Below are 16,560 nucleotides of genomic sequence, written 5' to 3' on the forward strand. Positions count from 1 at the left end.
TTATTTATAGAAACGACATCGTTAATATAGAAAGCACTTCATTTTTTATCTCAATTTCATGTTTTATACTGGAATTTTAGTGGCAAACCTTTTTGATACAGTCTGTTTCTTTATATTCACAATAGTTGTTATATATTTTAGATGATTAGGGGAACAACCACCTAATCTAAAGGGTGATATTTTTTTTCTGATTTAGAAGCGCAAATTGCTGGGTTTTTTTTACTTTTCGACAATATCAATCAAATATATTTTTTAAAATTAAACACTATAAGGCATTGGGATTAGCAGGATTCAGAATGCTATTTTTGTTATCTTATTGAACAGAATAAGTTAAGGGATCAGAATATTTTTTCAAAAAAAAAATAAGAGGGGACATAGTCTTTTCCTCAGAATGAATAAACTCATCATAGATACCAGGATTAAACTTTGTATTAACACCAGACTCACGATTCGTCTACAAAAGACCCATCAGTGACGAGCGAATCCAAAAATTTAAAAAGGCCAAATAAAGTACAAAGTTGAAGAGCATCGAGGAACAAAATTCCTAAACGTTTTGCCAAATAAAGCGAAGTTAATATTTCCCTGAGGTAGAATATCCTTAGTATCTCAAAAGTTCAACATTACTGTAAACAGTTTATTTATAAATATGGCCATATCAATGATAATGCATGTCAACACAGAAGAGTTGACCACTGGGGTGGTGATACCCTTGGGAAATTAAAACTCCACCAGCAGTGGCGTCGACCTAGTGGTTGTAAATAAACTCATCATAGATACCAGGATTATATAAGTTAAAAAGACTAAATAAAGGACGAAGTTGAAGAGCATTGAGGAATAAAATTCACAAAAAAAATTCCAAATACAGCTAAGGTATCAATTCCTGAGGTTGAAAAGCCATAATATTTCACAAATTCAACTTTTTGTTAACAGTTAATTTATAAATATGACCATATCAATGATAAATCATGTCAGCACAGAACTGACCACTGGGCTGGTGATACCATCGGGTAATTAAAACTCCATCAGCAGTGGCATCGACCCAATGGTTGTAAATAAACTCATCATAGGTTGCAGATAAAATAATTTAAAAAGGCCAAATAAAGGACAAAGTTGAAGAGCACGTCAGAACAAAATTCCTAAAAGTTTTACCAATTACATCTAAGGCAATTTTTCCTCAGGAAAAAAATCCTTTGTATTTCAAAAATTCAAAATTTCTATAAACAGTTAATTTATAAATATGACCATATCAATGATAATTTATGTCAGCACAGAAGTGCTGACTACTGGGATGGTGATACCATCGAGGAATTAAAACCCAACCAGCAGTGGCATCGACCCAGTGGTTGTAAATAAACTCATCACATACCACGATTGATATTTTGAATAAATGCCAGACGCGCGTTTCGTTTACAAAAGACTCTTCAGTGGCGCTCGAATCCAAAAAAGTTTAAAAGTCCAAAAGTACCAAGTGAAAGAGCATTGAGGAAATAAATTCCTAAAAGCTAAATACCGCTAAGGTAATCTATTCCTGAGGTAGAAAAGCCTTAGTATTTCAAAAAATCTTTTTTGTAAACAGTTTATTTATAAATATGTCCATATCAATGATAATTCATGTCAGCGCAGAAGTGCTGACTACTGGGCTGGTGATACCCTCGGGAAATTAAAACTCCATCAGCAGTGGCATCGACCAAGTGGTTTTAAATAAACTCGTCATAGATATCATGATTGATATTTTGAATAAATGCCAGACGCGCGTTTCGTTTACAAAAGACTCATCAGTGGCGCTCGAATCCAAAAAAGTTTAAAAGTCCAAAAGTACCAAGTTAAAGAGCATTGAGGAAATAAATTCCTAAAAGCTAAATACCGCTAAGGTAATCTATTCCTGAGGTAGAAAACCCTTAGTATTTCAAAAAATCTTTTTCGTAAACAGTTTATTTATAAATATGACCATATCAATGATAATTCATGTCAGCGCAAAAGTGATGACTACTGGGCTGGTGATACCCTCGGGAAATTAAAACTCCATCAGCAGTGGCATCGACCAAGTGGTTTTAAATAAACTCGTCATAGATATCATGATTGATATTTTGAATAAATGCCAGACGCGCGTTTCGTTTACAAAAGACTCATCAGTGGTGCTCGAATCCAAAAAAGTTTAAAAGTCCAAAAGTACCAAGTTAAAGAGCATTGAGGAAATAAATTCCTAAAAGCTAAATACCGCTAAGGTAATCTATTCCTGAGGTAGAAAACCCTTAGTATTTCAAAAAATCTTTTTTGTAAACAGTTTATTTATAAATATGACCATATCAATGATAAATCATGTCAGCGCAGAAGTGCTGACTACTGGGCTGGTGATACCCTCGGGAAATTAAAACTCCATCAGCAGTGGCATCGACCAAGTGGTTTTAAATAAACTCGTCATAGATATCATGATTGATATTTTGAATAAATGCCAGACGCGCGTTTCGTTTACAAAAGACTCATCAGTGGCGCTCGAATCCAAAAAAGTTTAAAAGGCCAAAAGTACTAAGTTAAAGAGCATTGAGGAAATAAATTCCTAAAAGTTTTGCTAAATACCACTAAGGTAATCTATTCCTGAGGTAGAAAAGCCTTAGTATTTCAAAAAATCTTTTTTTGTAAACAGTTTATTTATAAAAATGACCATATCAATGATAATTCATGTCAGCGCAGAAGTGCTGACTACTGGGCTGGTGATACCCTCGGGAAATTAAAACTCCATCAGTAGTGGCATCGACCAAGTGGTTTTAAATAAACTCGTCATAGATATCATGATTGAATTTTGTACTTGCGCCAGACGCGCGTTTCGTCTTTAAAAGACTCATCAGTGACGCTCGAATACAAAAACGTTTTTAAAAAAGGCATTGAAGAACAAAATTCCTAAACGTTTTTTTTTTCAAATACAGCTAAGGTAATCTATTCCTGAGGTAGAAAAGCCTTAGTCAGTGACGTAGCTTGCATGTATGCTCAAATGCTTAAGCATCCACATCATTTAGACCAATCATTTGTTTTAATAAATATATAATTGCATGCGTTCGCAGCAGATACAAACGGTGGAATCCGAAAGTTACAAGGGTGGGGATATGAAAATACCGTCCAATCATTTACGAAGCAGTATGCGTGTTTTTTTTTGGGTTTTTTTTTGTTTTTTTTTTTTTTTCTTAAGGGTCATTTAGTTTATGTAAACAAGATGGATAAATCGCCGAAAAGTGTTCTTGACTTTTCTTAAAAAGTCTACATCGTAGTTAAAAATTAAACCATCATATCCTGATATCGTTTCCTGTGACACGAAAGACGACGTAATAAAAAATATGCTCGTAATGGAGTGTTATCATTCCTGTTCTTATAAATACACTTCTCCGTCTAGTTACAATCATTAATTTTATTTTGAATAAATGAATAGAGTCCCAATGTCCCCACTTTGCACATCTTATCTATCCAAGATACAAGAGCAATAAATAAAAGAAGTACTTTTTTTATTATTAATATCTCGAGAGAAATAAAAGCTTCAGAACAAATACAATTGGGTTTCAATTATTTTGTTTCAAAAAAATCTGGCAGGAATTGTATACATGACAGTGCTAACAAGACCAGACGGACGCGGGACGCCCGGTATTTCCATGTCCATTGCAACTTTACAATTAATCCAAACCTCATTGTGAGGCTCATATTCCGGGAAATGGGATCACTTTGGTTCCTATATTCCTGGCGAGGTTCCATATACAGAGGTGCCGCTGTACTTGTTCTGTTTTTGAGATGTCAAATATAAGATTGATAGTGTAACTTTTACAATAAATATTTCTGAATTGGATGATGGTAGTTTCGAGAAAACAATAAAATTCTGTTGGAAATAGAATATATATTGGCTGGTATTTATTAATTAAATAAAAATCTAACTAGTGTCGACTTCTAGGGGAGTACTCATGCATACAGGAAAAAATGTCAAAAACATATAATTTTTTGCATAAAATGGTCCCAAAATTTTTTCGACAATTTCTCATCCACATCGTTACAACCCTGGCTACGCAACTGTAATAGTATTTCAAAAATTCAAAATTTTTGTAGATAATTTATTTATAAATATGACCATATCAATGATAGTTCATGTTAGCATATAAGTGCTGACAACTGGGCTGGTGATACCAATGGGGGAATTAGAACTCCATCAGCAGTGGCATCGACCCAGTGGTTGTAAAGAGACGGTGATTGTACATGCATGCTAATGTTTTTGTGTATTTTGCTTGATAGACTGTTACACTTTATACTTACACATGCAGGTAATCAACATTTCAAATAATAAAATTAGCATAAAGGTTTAATGGGAAATAATACGCTAGAATTATGAAATATATAGTTAGAGTTCGTATATTTCGTATATGAACATACATGAAGGAAATGGACACAGGTTATTACATTATTTATATGTAAATTGTGTTTGGGACACATTAAAATAAGAACAGTGATCATAGTTCATGAACAATGATTATCAACGCTGAACCTTAGAAAATATCCTATTTAAGAAAAAAATATCTCATTTTCAAATGTTTTGCCAATTTAAGAAAAGTTAATGTTATGGAGTTCAAATCTACCTCGTGGTAAGGTGTTTTCGACACCAGTATATTAAGTACTTTTCGATATGTACATCTGTATAAATCCTTTGATGGTCTGTCAATGACGGGGTTATTATATCTTTATATGACAACATACATGTATAGTGGCGAACCCAGGTGCGTAGAGAACAGGGTATACGCCATCCCTCCTCCTTTTGGTCGCGTAAACAAATCTCAATTATTTTTTAAAAAGTTGTTCACCTCGATCCGTTCGGTGGCATATATTCTGTTTTCTGGAATTACGCCCCCACTATAAAAAAAATCCAAGATCGGCCCCTGATGTACGCATATATTGTGAGTGAAATCTTTTAATCCTTTGCTCCAGATAATTTTGTTCAGATCTTTCAAAGATAAGCTTTAGAAGAAAATTGACATTTATAAATTATGCAAAGAATCAATAAACGTAATCTGTAGAATGAAGGTTTCATTGGAATTGTTCACTTTAATAATGTCATTTATTCCACAAGTTAAACATTGTTTTTAAAGGTCACTTCTCTGGAGGATTCATAACCAGAAGATTTTCGTAATTTATTTCTCTATAAGGTTTAATTATAAAGGGTAATCCGATTGCTTATTTAGGGATATAAACTTCATATATTTGAGCATCAAACAGCTGATAGTACTCATGAATAAAGCTTTGGCATTTAATTTATTGAATAAAGTAAGGCAATGTGGTATGATTGTCAGTAAGAACTTTTTTCATCATTTTCTAGACATTTATCTTATCCTTCTAAACTTATAGTTTGCGTGATCTCTCAACGGTTTGCATTATATTGCGGAAGAAATGTTTACAAAAAAACAGTTTGCGTGGCGCTAATATATGTGCTTCCGTATGTGTATCTATTTTTGAAAAAAAATCGTCAATAGATGTTTAGCTTGGTCTCAAAGTAAATCGAAAGAAACATATTTTAAAAAGATTTACAGAACGATACATGTAGGTCGATGGAGGTTGGAATTTATAAAATATAGAAAATTATATGGAAAATATATACAATTCCTGACCAAGGCACCGACCGCTTATCGTGATTTTACTGATTTAAAAAAAAAAACAATTTGGACCCAACAAAAGATTAACTCAGTGCCTGATGAAGACTATTCTGAAAAAAAACATGACTAGCTGTTATACATCTGTAGCATAAGGAATCATAAACATAAAATGCGGTATTCTACATTTTTTTTTTCTTTCAATAACATGACTAAAACTAAAACATGAATCGAAACAAATGAAGATTTTACTCCTTTTTAAATGTCGTATATGATGTCTCTTTACAAAACAAATATTCAAGTCTAAAGTATCTTTTATTGTAATGAACGCTTACAAGTTCAGTCATAAGTACGTCCATGAGAGAACAACCCTCAAAAACCCCTCAGAAACATCTCGGCAAATCTAATAAGCTTACACTAGATGTAGGGTAGCGAAATCCGCAGAGGATTGCCAATTGACAAAAAACTCATATTAAAGCCATAAAATTACAAGAAAATAAAGTTGAGAATGGAAAATGGGGAATGCGTCAACGAGACTGCAACCCTACCAGAGAGCAGAAAAAAAGCCGAGGTCACCAATATGGGTCTTCAACACAGCGAGAAAATCCCGCACCCGGAGTTGGGCTTCAGCTGGCTCCTCAATCAAAATGCAAACTCGTCCAGTGAAAATGGACGTCACAATAAACTCAAAAAAATATAAATGAACTAAATTAAAATATCATACATGACAAACAAAGGCTAGAGGCGGAGTAAGCTATTGTAAACGGTATATATTGGTCCAGACGAGCAAAAAAGATATACACATGCAAATTGTCAGTTAGTTTTTGTGACAAGATTTCCAAAAGTAACATTTTCAAGAACATTACATAAATGTACCAAATAACCTATACATTATACAACCTGATTCGTCCTGATAAGTCGGGTTTTGAAAAAAATATATTGATACAGTTGCCGGTGAAATCACAATTAATTCTGAACAAAATCTATAAAAAGATAATCTTTATACGACACGATGTGCACCGACACGAATGTAATTAGCCTACATTCAGTTTTATCTGCCTTTACTGATCTCACAGGAGACACACGCCTACACAGAAATCTTTCTTCTATGGTATTGATAATGATTGGATGTAATTAACATCAAGTACCTCACTCAGACGGGAAAATAATATAAAAGGTATTACAGATTTAATCTAATCAATGCTAACGTGGAATTGTAAGAGTTTCTAAACTAAGCAGACTGATTAACCATCACTTGTGTCAGGCAATTTAAATTTAGTTTCATTACTTCATAGTATATATAGTTGAAATTGTCCCAATTCGGAAGTTTATTGTTATATAAAAGTCCACAAAAGTAGTTTGTTAATGTCGTTTGCTGAATGTATTTGAATTGTATGGAATTTATGGGTTAAAAGTTGAATTTTCAAATTGAGAGGTCCATTAAAATCCCCGAAACATCTAAATTTTGCACGCACATTAGTTTTTCTGTTTAACTGATATCATACAAAATCTGGAGAGGTTTTAGTTGGTGTTAGCTTTGAATAAGCTGTCAGTAACTACTGCGAGTACGCTCAGATCGTACTATATATATATTTGGTGTGGTTATGTGAAAGTATATCCTGCCATATACACTCTGTGTTTTTGTTGCTTGTTTATATCCTTTGTATCGATCTGATGACTTTAGCCCTTATAAACTTATCTTTTTTGTTTTAAATTTGAGAATGGAAATGGGGAATGTATCAAAGCGACAACAACCCGACCATAGAGCAGACAACAGCCGAAGGCCAGCAATGGATCTTCAATGTAGCGAGAAACTCCCGCACCTGGAGGCGTCCTTCACCTGGACCCTTAACAAATATATATACTAGTTTTGTAATGATGGACGTCATACTAAACTCCGAATTATACACAAGAAACTAAAATTAAAAATCATAGCAGACTAACAAAGGCCAGAGGCTCCTGACTTGTGAGAGGCGCAAAATTGCGGCGGGGTTAAACTTGTTTTTGAGATCTCAACCCTCCCCCTATACATCTACCCGATGTAGTGCGTTCATAAGCTGTACTGTTACACCACTGTCCCCGGTTTTGCGCCGCTAATATGTTTAACCCCGCCACGAATGTTCATGTCCCAAGTCAGAAGCCTGTAATTAAGTGGTTGTCTTTTGTTGCGGTTCAAGTTACATATTTGTTTTCGTTCATTGTTTGTACATATATCAGGCCATTAATTTTCTTGTTTTAATAGTACAACATTTGTCATTTCTGTGTCGTCTATTCGGTATGGGCTTTAATCATTGTTGAAAGCCGTACGGCGATCTATTGATGTTAATTTCTGTGTTATTTGGTCTCTTGTGGATAGTTGTCTGATTGAAAATCATACCAAATCTTTTTATGTTTATGATTATCCTTAAGGATTAGTACAGTGCATATAGATTCAGTGACCAATACTGGTTTTATTTTTGTTCTGTACAAAGTAGTTTTTCCCAATTTGATTTCATTTAATAATTGTAAGTTTGTGTTGAAAAGCATGATTGTCAAAAAAAGTAAAATCACAAAAATACTGAACTTAGAGGAAAATCAATTCGGAAAGTCCATAATCACATGGCAAAATCAAACAACAAAACGCATCAAAAACGAAAGGACAAGAACTGTCATATTCCTGACTTGGTACAGTCTCTTACAGTTGACACAAAGTAATATTCTAACAGATCTAGCTAAATACACGAGTTGAATCTGGTGGAGAAAACAAAGACTCCTTTTATTACTAATAAAACTTTTTTTATTTTACTTTGAACTCAAATTTTCATTTTACATGAAAGAATTTGACATTTGCGTGTTCCTGCTAAACGTGTCTAGCACGACACTTTGATATTAAAAGATTGTTATTAATATGTAACAATATGCATGTAAATTTAATCATCTTTTTGTATGGTATTATCCCTATTGAAATTCAATATTCATTTGTATTGAAAAATTTCTTTTCAATACCATCAATACAGTTGCTATATAGAAATGTATTGGCATGTCACGACAACGAGTCAAATTTCTTACAAAAGTTTGAACTGATAATAAAACTACGTTATTTGAATGGTAATCTGCAGTGACAAAGGGACTTTCAGAAACAACCAAAAAAAAAAGCTAAAAACAAAATGTTATTAATAAAAGTAAAAAGATATGAACCAAGATCGACAACTCTAACATGTATGCAGGACATTTAACTGAGTGTATTCAGTCAGGATCCTACTTCGTCAGAATTATCTCCCCATTACGCCAGTTCATTTTTTACAATCGTAGAAATGGAAGCCATTGTAAGGATGACGCGCTACCAATTTTGCTCATGGAAACCGATAAATTTATCCACATTGCACCATTACGATCCTTATATATCAGTTGTATTTTAAAAGACAAATGTATCAACTAGCTAATGAGCATCAGTTAATGATCTTGTCTGCATTGATTCAACTTAAAACTATTGTCTGATCGGTTGTCAGGTGGAATTTTCGAAAATTCATAAACATTTAAAAAAAATTCTAATTAAAAATTTCGGGGAAGGGCAGACTAGATTTTATTAGTGTATGAAGACTATAAACCCTAGTTTTCACACACAAAAAATTATATTTTTTCAAAGATATGCATTTTCATCATCCAACTTGAAAGACTGTCGTCAAGTACTTTCATTAAAAAATAGCTGTTCGAACACACCTTCTCTGTTTTTGTGACTCATTAGATAGGTATTTCACTTGACCCATATATTTCATCTTTTAGTACTGTTATTTGTTTGTGTTATAAAGTCAATCTGAAGCTTTGATATAGAAAAATAATAGAATCTGAAGCGAGACGATGTATGAAATAATCTTACATTGTACGATATCAAGACAAAATATTCAACTCAAACACGCCCTAACATGAAAAGGTGCACTCGATTTTCTCTTTTCGATACAATTGTTACCCATTTTTAGGAATTTTTTCTTGAGTAACATAATGGAAGGGCAGACACGAAAATTTTTGAACTAATAGATTGATATGTTATAGGTCCTTGGTAATCTTTTCAAAAAAATCGGAGGTTATTCATTTTCTTCATCCAACTTGAAAGATACCCATGTCGTCGACTTGAAATCTAATTGTTCTGTTTAACTATGTACTAGATAAATTGAAAACTTATGCAAATGGTGTTTTTAAAATAAAACACCTCGTAATTGAGAAGAAAATTGTAATTTTCTTTGTTTCTATTAACTTTTACAAATTTTGTCACTATAGTAAACAATACAGTACACATTTATCGCCTTCTCTAACAAAGCGCTTCGATTCTTTTGTTCTATTTCAACCGGGTTTCCGACTGTATTATGGTATGAGTTTGAAATAAAGAATGGTGTCACATTTGTAGAAAGGTACCACTTCTTTGTCGTTGTAAATACGACTGAAATTTGTTTACTTTGTTAATTTTAATAGTAATACAAACCATTAACCACTTATGTTTGTTCTCTCTTGGTTTCGTTCCAGTTTTTTCCATTGTTGTCCAAGATATACATTTTGTTGTTTATAACGTTTGAAGAAAACGGTCGTATTTTGCCGTTGTATAGGTTTGCTACGTTTAATAGTTATACAAATGAAGGCAACAGCAAACAGTAGTATACAGCTGTCCAAAAGTCTTCAATCGATTGAGAGAAAACAAATCCGGGTTACAAACTAAAACCGAGGCAAACACATCAAATATAAGAGGAAAACAATGAACCAACAGAAACACTGAAGTGAAACAAAAAAAAAAACATTTATGAATAATTTAATTTTGGATGTAACGCGTCTTCTGACTGGTTGACGTTTTTTTGTTATGAGCCCATAGACATAATTTAGTCATGTGACCGTGACGTGATCAACATTTTTTCATGGTTTTCTACGGTTTAAAATGGAATTTAGAATTAAATTATAAGAAATGACTGTAATATTTTTTCTGTCTATTCGAAATAACATTAAAAATGTGGTGCACACACTGTTAAATATCCCGCTACGCGCGTTATTCAGTGTGCACCAAATTTATAATGTTATTTCTTCATAGACAGAAAAAATATTACAGTCATTCCTTAATTAACTGTCATTCTCTATAATTTTAACATCATGCACTTCCCATATATACATGATGGTAATGAATAAGTTCTTATTGTCCATTGTTTGATTTGATACAATGCATATAAAAATCAGTCTGTTTGTTAGTCTGTCTGTCCATAGTTGATTCACCAACCGTCAATCAAAAACAGACAAAAGATACAAAGTTCCCGTGTCGACAAATACATTGGATTATGTATTATTCGAGGTGATCTTGATGGACTTATATTTTATTCAATGTATTTGTATTTTTAATCCCTCATCAAAATGACCAATGTTCTATCTACATTTTCACTGTAAATCTTTTGAATTGATTTAGTTATATTAGGTATGGCAACTTTAACTTAGTGTAAGATGTTGTATAAAAATTCCTCGAGTCTTTTTTGCCTATTCCTTTCTATATTACTATAATGTATAAGGCCTTTAATTGTTCATTGACAAGTAGATAGATAAAAACCCTATATATAGTGTACATGATCTTCCAACTGGTTCTTTTTCTCGGAAAAAGTATCAAAACAAATATCTTGACGTCACGATGTCCCTTGACACGTCCACCCTGAAATACCCATAGGGCAACTAGGGCAGATTTTTATGAAACCGAATTTATCATCATGGGTTACCACAAGCACACTAGAACTACAAAAATAAAATATTTTATTCAGTTTGAGAAGATTTGATTACAAATAATAAATAGACCTTTTCATGGAAATGGATTATTTATGTACATGTATGATCGCCGCACATGAATTGCAAAAATGAACGCAAACTAGACTGCATGATTAATAAGCTAGGCCGACCTTCAGCATATATATCTAAAATAAATTACATACTTTTGGAAAGTAATATCTGCGACAATATTGAGTGTCAAAATGTGACGAAAATAAACTTTTCTACAATTTAAAAAAAAATGCTACACATTCTTTAGACGTACAATTTGTACAAGTGAATAAACTGATATTTTATTTTATAAAATATTCTAACATTCCTATTTAATTTTGTAGCATGCACGAATATATTACTTAGAGCAATACACGCTATCAAAGAATTAATCCGTTCAGAATCCTATTAGTCATTGCTCTTTGTAGAATTTCTTCATAGTCAATTTCGATTGGTTCAATACGAGGCCTAACAACAGCAGGTACTGGATGATGAACAACACTTCCGGCAATGTTGTGAGCATGCGCAGCTGCTATCTTGTTAGATGCTACGGGAGATAACCCGGGAGATGCTTTTGAGGCAATAATATTGTTAAGACTTTGTATTGTGTTATTCAAATCAATATTGTTAGCGCCCGGAAAACCTGCACTTCCGTTTCCTGCGTTGTTCCTTGTACTAGTTGAAGCAGTCACCAAAGATGTATTTATCTGTCCAACAGAGTTTGATAGATGAGTAGCTAGGTGATGATTCTGTTGGGAATTAGCTTGATCAATAACGGCTTGCATAGCTGAGATCTGATTTTGTTGGTTACCTAGGTCTAACATATGATTGCTGGCTATGGCATTACTTAGGCCATTAACCATTTGGTTATGAGATTTTTGAACCTGTTGGTTAGAGAATGAACTGCCAAGATTTGTACCTTGACTTAAAGTTCCTGTTGACAAACCATTGACATTATTTAGACCGTGATTACTAGCTTGTTTCCCTAAAACATCACCAACTAAAGAATTCGTATGTAACCCAACATTGTGTCCACTTGTAGCTGCCGATAGGTCAGGCAATCCGGACGTGGCTACTCCGTTACCATGGGGACCTAGATTAACCCCATTGGCATTGAGTAGATTATGGGTATTTATCCCTGAGTGTACTGCATTCAGTCCAGAAAGGCCAATATTTCCATGTGTACCTGTATTCACTGCGCTATGTCCGACAAGACCAACATGTTGTCCAGTGTGTTCGTGTGTTCCTGGTTTAAGTGCAGTAATTGGTGACAATGAATTCGATAACTGACCAGTCTGATGATTGACTGTTTGGTCAAGAGGAACTGCATTAACTAATCCAAGAATTTCAGAATTGATATTTACATTTCTAGGTCCTGATCCTAAATTTCCATTTTGTGGGTGATTAGATGCACCTAATGCAACGTTATTTGCGGTCACGTGATGCTTATTTGAATGGCTGCTAAGATGAGGGTTATCACTGATTGGTTGATGAAGGTCATGTGCTATATTTGGGTGTGTTTGTTGGTGATTCTGTAAAGACATGCCAGCAGATAAGTCATTAATATTACCATGGTGAGAATCGACGAATGCGTTATTTTGATTGTTTTGTCTGAGGTTGTGACTACCTATGCTGTTTTGACCAACTCTATCATTATTAAAACGATCTCTAGACTGAAACTGACCATTGTTTTGAGGAAATCTGTCATTGTTAAATCTATCTCTAGACTGACCATTGCTTTGAGAAAATCTGTCATTGCGAAATCGGTCTCTGGACTGACCATTGCTTTGAGAAAATCTGTTATTGTTTAATTTGTCTCTTAACTGACCATTGCTTTGAGAAAATCTGCCATTGCCTAATCGGTCTCTAGACTGACCATTGCTTTGAGGAATTCTATCATTGTTCCATCTATCTTTGGACGGAGCGACATCTATTCTATTTCCGGTTCTACTCTGGCTTCTGGAATCAAGATTCCCCTTATCAAATCGGGAATTCACATCAGTATTTTTCCATTGTCCTCCTCCGTTATTTCGGAACTCAATTATAATTTCAGGCGTTTGTCTTGTAGAAGCTCTTGGAAGCTGGGGAGAAGTTCGTCGTCTGCTATTAGCACGAGCTGGCTGTCGACTGCTTGTTCCCAATCGTGGACCATTTCCGAAAGAACTTCTTCTATTTGAATTTGATTTGGATGGAAATTGAGGTCCCCTGCCTCTACCAAACTAAAACGACAGATGCATAGATTTAGATAAAATTTGTGTAAAAATACATCAGCCAGAAAACACAAAAACATTAAAGCAAAAGCAAAAACTACACACTTAATACATTCAGATCCGGCTATTGTTCACAATTCAATATACTAGTTAGTTGGGTAAATGTATCTTCATAAAGCAGGAATTCTATAGATATATCCTTCAATTGAAGGACATTGTTTTAGTTATTATGAAGCTTACGTTAGTATGCATGTCCTTCATTAGTACGTTAGTACGTAAACTATAATTTTACTTGAGACCTGAATTTGAATTTAATTTAAGAAATTTCATTGGCAGTGAAGGCACTTATAATATCAGATCAGAAACTACTATTTATATAAAAAAAAAAGATGATGTGGTATGATTGCCAATGAGACAACTATCCACCAGAGACCAAATGACACAGAAATTAACAACTATAGGTCACAGTACGGCTTTCGACAATGTGTTAAGCTCATACCGCATAGTCAGCTATAAAAGGCCCCGAAATGACAACTGTGAAACAATTCAAACAAGAAAACAATTATATAACACAGCATCAAATGACATCCACTGAATTACAGGCTCCTCCCCTTTAGTACAAAAATGTTGACAGTTTACAGCAATTATTATGAAATACATTTATTATTTATATTTTTGCGATATCACTATTCACAGGCAAATATGTGTTTCTTCACACACACAAAATTCTCAGTAATGACATGTCATAGAAAGAACAATTTAAAAATACCTGTACATATTTATGCATTAAAAGTTTCAGTGTTTCAGATAAGGATGAGGGACTGGTACCATCAAAACGTTTAAACCGGTTGCAATTGTTTGCACATGTCATAAGTAAGGCATCTGATATTCAGTTGCTGTCGTTTAATAGTTGATGAGGTTCATATGTGTTTCTCGTTGGTTTTTTTTTTTTTTGTATAAATTAGGACGTTGGTTCTCCCGTTTGAATGGTTTTACAATAGTAACTTTTAGGGGCCCTTTATAGCTTGCTGTTCGGTGTGTGCCAACTTTTGAAGGCTTCGTATGGGAAAACGTACTTTGGCCTATAATGGTTATTTTTTTTATAAATTGTAACTTGGATAGAGAGTTGTCTCATTGGCACTCATATTATTATATCTATTTATATGTAATACTAGAGGAATCTATGACCTCAGACTGTAGAAGAAACAACTTCTGGGAATTTCTATAAAGGTATAAAATAAGGGCACGCAATCGTACATAAACCATAAGACAACAAAATGAACAACTACAGGTGCACGCACGGTCTTCAACCATGAGAACAATGTTTTCGAACACTGTTAGAGACCTGGTACAGTAGTAAGCCATAATCTCTCAGTGGATAGGTGTATTAAAATTGGCAATCATAAATTAAAACTATGTCCCTAAGTGATATTTATACAACAGTAAATTTAAACTGTATAGTATCAATGTTAAGCTTGTTATATAAACTATTTACAGTAAATGACAAATAAGTGGTATGGGGTCTTTGGGATATTGCAGCCTTTCCTAATTCCCCAAAAAAGGCGTTAACCTTTCCTTCCCATGGTAGGCCGTAACCAAAGAGTGGTCCCTTTCTCTCCTCGACAAGCCGTAAACAGGCAGGTTGATCCTTTCCGTCCCTCTTTCAGCCGTTAAGCAGAGGTGGCCCCTTCTTTCCCTCAAAAAGCCCTTTAGCATTGGACTGTTTTTCTTCATTCGACCCCTTGGCAAGCTGTTGAGATGGTACATAAAAATACGGAGATAACTCTGTAAAATTTTTCCATGTTCTGACCAAACATTTATATATCCTATGAAATTTTCTGATGAAATGTGTGGTTTAAGTTTTTATTTGAAATTTATATATTTTGGTCAAAGGGTCAAATATCTTGTCAAAATTCTACGAAAATTAAACGAGCCAAATGCATTTTATTCAAGGTGTTTGGAACCACTTTAAGCAGCAGATCATTTAATACCTCTAAAATAATAAGTAGTGCTATACATTAGACAATTTTCATAAATAATCTTAATTAATCTTACCATATTTCCTCTTTGACATTCTGCAATTGATAAAAATATTCCAACAAAAAGAAATGTTAACAAATTTACTCGCATTTTTTTCACGTTACATTTAATGCGACTAAAAGAAACAAAATAGCGAGAACGTTTCTCGCGGTAACGTTATATAGTACAATATAACAGTCTAACATATTAGCACATTGTAATACATGTATGACATAAGTCATTGTGACACGTGATAGACTGCCCACTGCAGGACAATAAAATCTGCCAAAGTTATGTATTAATACATGTATCTTAAATATGGTTTTCATTTTTAACATTTATATAACGGAGAGACATCAATCTAATGTGTAATAAAGATTTATTCAATACAAAATTAAAAAAAAAGTCACACATATTAGTATCAATTGTATTCCTGATATTTTTTGTGATAGAGTCGCCTGGGCTATTTCTAAAAAAATCGTCCATCAAAAATGGATCGTAAGTTACTAGTATACGGAAATGATTAGGACATAGGAGTATCTGACTTTTTAACAAAGTTATCCCGTCCTGTAAATTGTCTTTTGCATCCTTATTTTCCATTCAACCGACCGGTTTTTTTTTCTTTGAAAGATCGCATGCTACATAACGGTGGTTTAAAACATGTTGAAATATTTTCCGTTGGACGTTAAAGGGGCACTATAGTGATGTGAAAGTTTTATTTTGTTCCTTGAAGACAAAATTGCATCCACTTATAACGAGGAAATTGCTCAAATTGCTCTTGAACCCAAATCTTAAGTGTATTTTTATTTTTATCTTATAAATCTTAGATGATGACGTGTTTAACACGGACTGAATATTGCCCAAGGCATTTACACGACTATTAATGTTAACATGACATTAACATATGTACCAACACTTGCAGACAATCATTGACAGAAGAACATAATAGTTATGTATGTATCATG

At 33.7% G+C, this 16,560-nt stretch overlaps 1 long non-coding RNA gene across 1 annotated transcript; it reads right to left on the minus strand.

The window, feature by feature from the left end:
* Nucleotides 1-11,346: 11,346 nt before the first annotated feature.
* Nucleotides 11,347-15,871, minus strand: LOC143052696 (uncharacterized). The gene is made up of 2 exons (XR_012971209.1): nucleotides 15,632-15,871; nucleotides 11,347-13,585 (listed from the first exon to the last, which is right to left on the minus strand). It is a non-coding gene; the product is annotated as an uncharacterized LOC143052696 (long non-coding RNA).
* Between the last annotated feature and the right edge of the window lie 689 nt (nucleotides 15,872-16,560).

This window comes from Mytilus galloprovincialis, chromosome 11 (genome assembly GCF_965363235.1).
Source record: "Mytilus galloprovincialis chromosome 11, xbMytGall1.hap1.1, whole genome shotgun sequence".
Classification (NCBI taxonomy): Eukaryota; Metazoa; Mollusca; class Bivalvia; order Mytilida; family Mytilidae; genus Mytilus; species Mytilus galloprovincialis.